We start from the raw sequence: 6,853 nt of genomic DNA, 5'->3' as shown, positions 1-6,853 counted from the left end.
TGCTCGCCCACAAAATGGCTGCTCCGCCTTTTGTGCCCCTGGGGGTTGCATCAGGTAACCCTGGCCCCTCCCAAAGCCTGCCAATCAACTCTTCCTCACCGTCCATTGGTGGAGACTGCTTTATTTGCAACTTGATTGGAGGTCAGGTGTTGCTATGCCACGCCCCCAGTAACAAGCCCGCCCTCCTCCCAGTTTGTACCCCCAAATGTGGAGGGAGTACGGCCCTCCTTCCACATCTCCTGACTACTAAGGCCGTCCCTTGGCGACCGTACAGGGGTACTATGGGGAGAACAGAGGACATCCAAACAACAAATCACAATAACATACATCAATAAAGCTTCTCTTGACATAGACGTAATATTCATCCCCTAATTGCCAGAGACAATCCATTGCGTTACCCATCTATAACACACTCTACTCACTTTTATGTGTGTGATTTCTCTGTCAGTTCCCTTTGGACGGCCACATTCTGCACAAGGAAAGCTGTATTCCCACCTTCTGCCGGGCCCATAGTCCTGTGTTTTGACATGAGAGAGCTTAAGTATCTTTTCTGTGCTGTCTTCTCCTTAATAAAAATAAAAAGTTAGCTCTTCAGCCTTCCAGAGCAGCAGGGAAGTGCTGAGCAGAGCTCAGAGCATTTTCAGGGCACGCTTAGCATGCAGATCCAGGGGACAAGAGCTGAGACATGGTTGTTCAAGGGAGCAGCACAGACAAAGAACGGAAAAGAGAATTTTAGAACTGTCCAGTGACAGAGAAAGGATAATTACTCTTCCAGAGGCCTTGTTGCCTCAGTTGTCATTGGAACATTGAAGGATTAGCTCTCCTCTCCTCCCTTCTCAGTACAAACCATCAAGCCACAAAGAGGAGTTTGTTTTTGGGGGATGGATGCAGCTCCTCAGCCCAACCACCAGTAAAACAAAGCACACAAACAAACAAAGTGGTAAATGCTGTTTGAAATGCAGTGTCCAGGGTTCACGCAAGATCTCTTCTGGTTTACAGCTGTTTTACAAACATGTTGGCACACAGAAGCACCGTTGACTGCAAAGAAACTTATTTCAATTGCTTCAGAGAAAAAAGTTTCAGGAGAAGAGGAAAATGCAGAAATACCTTAACTTAGGAGTTTGAGCTTTCAGAATAATTGTCCCTGAGAGTGCACACTAAGAAGCACCAATGTGTAAATTTTATTTTTTTTTTAAGTCAACCGGAGCACAACCCCAAAAGTAATATCCCTGCTCGTACTACTACTCAAAGGATGAAGTAAACATAGCATCATCATTTAGGAATAGCACTCCCCAATTTAGTTCTCCCGCCAAGACTCTCCAAACCACACTGTCACTCATTCACCCCCCCCAAGTCAAAATTGATGCTGCAGGAGGTCTGTGAAGCAGATGTATGCTGATGTATCTTTAACATCAAACAATCCAAAGGAAAATCTCTGGTTAACCTTATGGATAAGATTAAAGATGGACATATTTTCTTAAACTGAAAGAAGTGCAGTCAGTCATAAGAGGTTTGGCAAGTTAGATGGATCATGCCTGACTCGTGCCTTTAGACACTTATCTGAAGAGCTGGAATTGGTACTGTCTTAGAGGGACAGAAAAAAATCGAGATCTGAACTGGATTGCTCCTAGAAATGTGCACACACACCCCTGCCCTGTCTATAGCAGTGATGAGATGTCTCAGGCAAATGCATTAAATTGATTGGGATAAATATGGCTCCACATTTCAAAGACACCGTGAGGTCATGAGGCATTAAACTAAGTCGAGGCAGAACTTGGTTGAGGAGCCAGAGCTGCTCCGCATCCTGGCAGAATTTCCCATCTGCTTTGACTCTGCAGAGTCACTGGTATTTCCTGTCTGCTTCATTTGAAATGATTCAGCTGGTTTACTCAGACTAGAAAGAGATCACAGATCTTCTTCCATGCCCAGATAACCTGCTGCAGCAGTTTCTCACACTGAAACTCTGAAGAGATTCAGCCATCACAAACAACAACAGGAGGAAAGTCATCAGGCAAACGGCAAAAGAAAACACCAAATTTTTCATGCTACAACCAGGTGATTCAATTAAAACACCTGTCTGTAAAAATAGATGAAGTACTAAGTGGTCCCACAGTCAAGCTAAGGATGTGCCAGAGAAATTTGAGGGAGGTTTCTGAAATGGATTTAATGTAGCAAGGTGACTTGTAATGTTACTGTTTGAAAGCTGATTAATTCACTCTGGGGGAGTCCGACAGCACTTGTACAGCAAGTGACAGAGAAGTGAGAACCTTACAGACCTTAAACAAATTCATCTAATGGGGAACAGTTTAGTACAACCAAAGCCCTTTGTGTTTTTCAGGATTTTATAGTAAATATTGAGGCTTTGGAAGTAAAATTCCCTGGGAGTAATAAACAAACATAATGCTGTAGAGCACAGCTTACAATTCAATAAAGGCTCTTCTTTAAAAAAAATTTGTTCCAGGGTTTTCTTTACAAGTTCAAAATGACATCTTGTAAAAAAATTTGTCACACAAAAATACCTTGTTCAGTAAGCCTGATCTGAATGATGAAATGAGAAGCACACTATTGCTCATTGTAAAGGGGGGAAAAAATCTCATACTGTTTAAAGCAGAAGTGCTTAGTGCTGTCCCTTCACCCACTACATTACCCATCTGTTCTCTGAGAGCATGTAGGAGAATTCCCAAAGCAGGAATCCATCTCCCTTCTTTCTGGGACGGCTGGAATGAGATCTCTTACCATTTCAGCAGAGATATTCAAGGCTCCCTGTATATGATATTCAGCAGCAGAATGCTTCTTTATTCCCAAGGCTTCAGAAGCAGGCATAACTGATTGGGTCACCACCGCCTATTTACACAAAGAAGAATAATTGCATTCGCAATTCAGCCATCAGGGCTGTAACTCACAGGAGGGCTCCTGGCTTACCCCATAAATTGCAGTAATAATGGTTGCATTGTTTACTCTTGCTGGGAAAGCTACAGGGGTGCAAAACAAGCACTGCATGCTTACCCAGCCCAGAGACTGCTTGTGCAAAGCCCCAAATTGCTGCTAGTAAATACTCCACCTGCCATGCACTTGCATATGACCAAAAATAGATTAAAAGTCACTTAAAGTGTGCACACAAGACATTATCCTGTATCTAGTCACTGCCTGCTGCTTGAAAAATTGCTATCACTACACATGTAAAAATATTTAAGTTGGTAAATACCACTGAAGATGCAGGTTGCAATCAGAGATGGTGGCTTACCCTGCTGAAGGTGTTCAAAGTGCACATGCTGACTCCACTGGCCTAAAACCAGCTCTGGATTCCCATTTATAGACATTTAATCACTTCTTTGTATGCCCTATCCAAAAGAGAAATGGAGGGTGTCTCTGTCAAGAATCTCCCATCAACATTTTCTCGATTGGTTGTGTTTTCAAAACTTGAGGTGTAGACCCCAAGATATGTACAACGTACACAGGGATGTCTTTGGGAGATTTTCCCCTCTTGTGATTTTACCATCTCCTTGTGAAATACAGTGGACATCTCATGTACTCTACACTCTACTTCATCAGAAGAGTTCTCAAACTCACCAGTATTTCACACAACACCACCTAATGAGATATTACACTTTTGGGGCCTTGCTTTAGAGTCCGATACTGTATCTGGGTGGACTTTTGACGCACAACAAGCTGGCACTGTCCTCACCCCTGCATGCTCCCCTCTTGGTGAGCAGCACAGCACATACCTGGCCACACAACACAGCCTTCCACATGCCACAGAATCATGGAATCACAGAATATGCTGAGTTGGAAGGGATCCACAAGGATCATTGAGTCCAACTCCTGGCCCCACACAGCACCATCCCCAAGAGTCACACACATGTGACTGAGAGCATTGTCCAAATACTTCTTGATCTCTCTCAAGGCTTGGTGCTGTGACCACCTCCCTGGGGAGCCTGTTCCAATGCCTGACCACCCTCAGGGGGAAGAACCGTTTCCTGGTATCCAACCTAAACCCCTTCAGACGCAGCTCCAGCCAGTCCCTCAGGTCCTGTCACTGGTCATTACAGAGCAGAGATTGGTGCCTGCCCCTCCTCTTCCCCTCACAAAGAAGTTGTAGATTGCAATGAGTCTCCCCTCAGTCTCCTCTTCTCCAGGCTGAACAGATCAGGTGTACTCTGCCGTTTCTCATACAGCTTCATCCTTCCTCCCCTCCTCCCCCTTAGGATGCTCTCTAAAACCTTAGTATCTCTCAAGATGGTTTTTTGCCTTTTCCTTTATATACCCTTTATATACCTTTTATGTATCCTCAGTATTCTTAGCATGCATACTTGCAATTCCTTGAGTCTGATAAGTTAGCACAGCCCTAGTATTCTGTTAGGCCAGGAGACCAAACATCTTAGAGGCCTTGCAGCTGGAGGCCGGGAAGCCCTACACTATCTTGAGAAACCAAGGTCCCCTCTAGAATACACCCTATAAACTGAGATTCAGCCTATCCAGGGGGAAATTCCTCGGGATGGGGAAATAGCATGCTATTCATTCAAGCCTCTCACTGGGGCATCTTTATTAGATACGCTAATTTGTAAGGTCTATAAAATTGTAGATGCAATCTATCATGTGTGTGCATTTTGGCACCTTCCACCTTGGTGAAGTGGTGCACCATAAGGATCCTTATCAAATACCAGAGTAAAAACCCTTTATCCCTTAACCCTGTCTGGCTCTTAATTTTTAGGACCAAGGGAAAGGCACCAATATTATGGTGCTCAAACCTTTGCACAAGATTCTAGGTGAGTCCAGAACAGAGTGAACAGTCCCCTCCCCGGCCCAGCCAGCCGTGCTTTGCCTGGTGCCCTTCAGGCCATGGATGTTCCTCCTGGCTCCAGGGCACTGATGACTTGTCTTCACTTACCATTTCAGCTAGCTGGCTTTTTCTCCTTGGTGAGAAAAATTGCCTCAGGTAAAGCACACAGCCTTTCATTAAAGAGGAAATGAGGCAGGAGGAGGTGGCAAGCAAACTGTTTGTACAGCCACACAGAGCAAGCTCAGATGGTTTGTATGGGAGTCTGTACAATGTCTTCTCTCAGGTGTAGGTAAGTCCTCACACTCATCCTCCCCATGGAACAACAGAATAATACAAAAACCATCCTAACCCGGGCTGGATAGGGATTAAAAAGATAGACATTTTTGCTTAAGTCACTTATCTAAGAAAGCAGCTCAACAGGTACAATGTGACTGAACCATAGCTGCACCTAGAGACTCAGCAGGCAGGCAAGGCTTTCCTAGTTTACCCAGTGCCTTTCAAATTTTGAGACTGGGGAACAGTCTCTCCTACAGCACAGGGCTGGGTATTCATCTGTTGACCACCCCTTCTCTGATGCTGTTTATCATCTGCCTGGACTGAGTCAGGCTGCCACCAATGCCAGGAGTCAGAGAGAAAATGAGGTGCAAAGACTGATTTCACACAATGCCAAAATAAAAGAATTTTGCCCCAACCATGAACCTACTGATTGCTGAGGAATCCTGGCAAAAAGTTAACCTGATGAGAGTTTGGTGGCCGAATCCACCAGTCTGTCCTGAAGTCTGAGCTGTGCTCATGTGGCACCCACCCTGGGCTATCTGCCACTCAATCAGCCCTTCTGCAGGAACTCTGCAGGAACAAGGAGTTGCTGCAGAACATGTGTCACAGCCTAAATGGGCAACTGGCATCATTGTGGGGGGCTAGGTTTCTTGTCTTCTGTTCCTTCTCACCTATGGATTTTTTCCCATAAGTTGCTAAGAAACACTGACTACTGGGTACTCATGGGTACTTAAGAAAATAAAGAAGTGGCCAGTCTCAGGAGGAAGGAGGGCATCTGGTTGAATTTCTTTTCACCTGGGGAGTTTCTCTTGGAGGGACAAAGATACCATGGGAATTGGGGGCAGGTAAAGAGGGCTGGGGCAGCTGCCAGCTCTCTCTCTCTCACCTTTTGGAGGGGGATGGTTGGAGCCACTGCTTGGGAAGGGAATTTGTTGCTGCTGCCAGGGCCCAGCCAGAGCTGTTTCTTCTGCCATGGCGTGAGCCTTTGCTTGTGGGATCAGCCACTGAACTAGGACCTTACTGGCACCCACCTCACTGAGAGGGGGACGCGTCCCCATCTGCACAGGTGCCTGGGGTCTTGGACTCACCCCTCTCTGCCCTGCTGGGAGCTGGGCTGTCTCTGTCCCGCTCCTGCTGCTTCTTCAGCACTGCTCCGAGTTTTTGCTGCACTGTAGCCTCACATCTCCAGCCTGCCAAGGCATCCATGGTTCCAGCCACAGCTCTGGAGTTTCTGGTATATCTCATCCACCAGCCTGGGATTACTGCTCACTCCTGCCGTTCCAGCTTGGTGCTTGTGAAAAACGACATTCACTTTCCTGGTGAAATTTAAAAAGTTCAATAAAAGACAATAGGAGACAGATAATAAAGTGAAGAATTAATGGCCGGGTGCTTGGCATTCAGCCAAGAGCACCCCTACTATCTTTGGAGACACTCCTTAAATACCTTTTCTATTACATCAGTCTGTTGCATATTCATAAACCATTAGGCATATTCAAACCTAGTTTCCACAAACTAGTTTACATATTCCAGGAACTGCTTAGCATGGCCACTCCTTGGGTCTGCCTTTTTAGAGCATGCATGTTTCTTGGCTGTGGTTTTAGTCCGTTCTCATTATCACCTCCAGTTTGGGCCTTGGTCCATACTTTTTACAGGCAGTAGGTGTTTATAGTCAGTCTGTCAGCAGACCAACGTTCACTGGACGTTATCCCAACCAAGAAGACAATTCAAGCATACTATATCAGCTATCACTACTATGCCTAATTTTTGCTAATAGCAGAAATAAAAACTTTATCCATA

General features: G+C 45.4%; 1 long non-coding RNA gene across 5 annotated transcripts in view; it reads right to left on the bottom strand.

Moving 5' to 3' along the window:
• Positions 1 to 432: 432 nt before the first annotated feature.
• Positions 433 to 6,853, bottom strand: part of LOC136294169 (uncharacterized) — a 150,048-nt gene continuing 143,627 nt past the window's right edge. For all 5 annotated transcript variants that reach the window (XR_010722331.1, XR_010722330.1, XR_010722334.1 and 2 more), the window contains 3 exons: positions 6,145 to 6,372; positions 2,737 to 2,844; positions 433 to 515 (listed from right to left, as the gene is read on the bottom strand). This is a non-coding gene — a long non-coding RNA (uncharacterized lncRNA). The remainder of the gene's footprint in view (positions 516 to 2,736; positions 2,845 to 6,144; positions 6,373 to 6,853) is intronic.

This window comes from Chamaea fasciata, unplaced genomic scaffold (assembly GCF_029207755.1).
Source record: "Chamaea fasciata isolate MVZ Bird 193981 ecotype frontalis unplaced genomic scaffold, bChaFas1.0.hap1 SCAF_9, whole genome shotgun sequence".
NCBI classification, from domain to species: Eukaryota; Metazoa; Chordata; class Aves; order Passeriformes; family Sylviidae; genus Chamaea; species Chamaea fasciata.
Note: the sequence above shows the minus strand (reverse complement) of the source record. Positions and strands in the feature narration are given on the sequence as shown.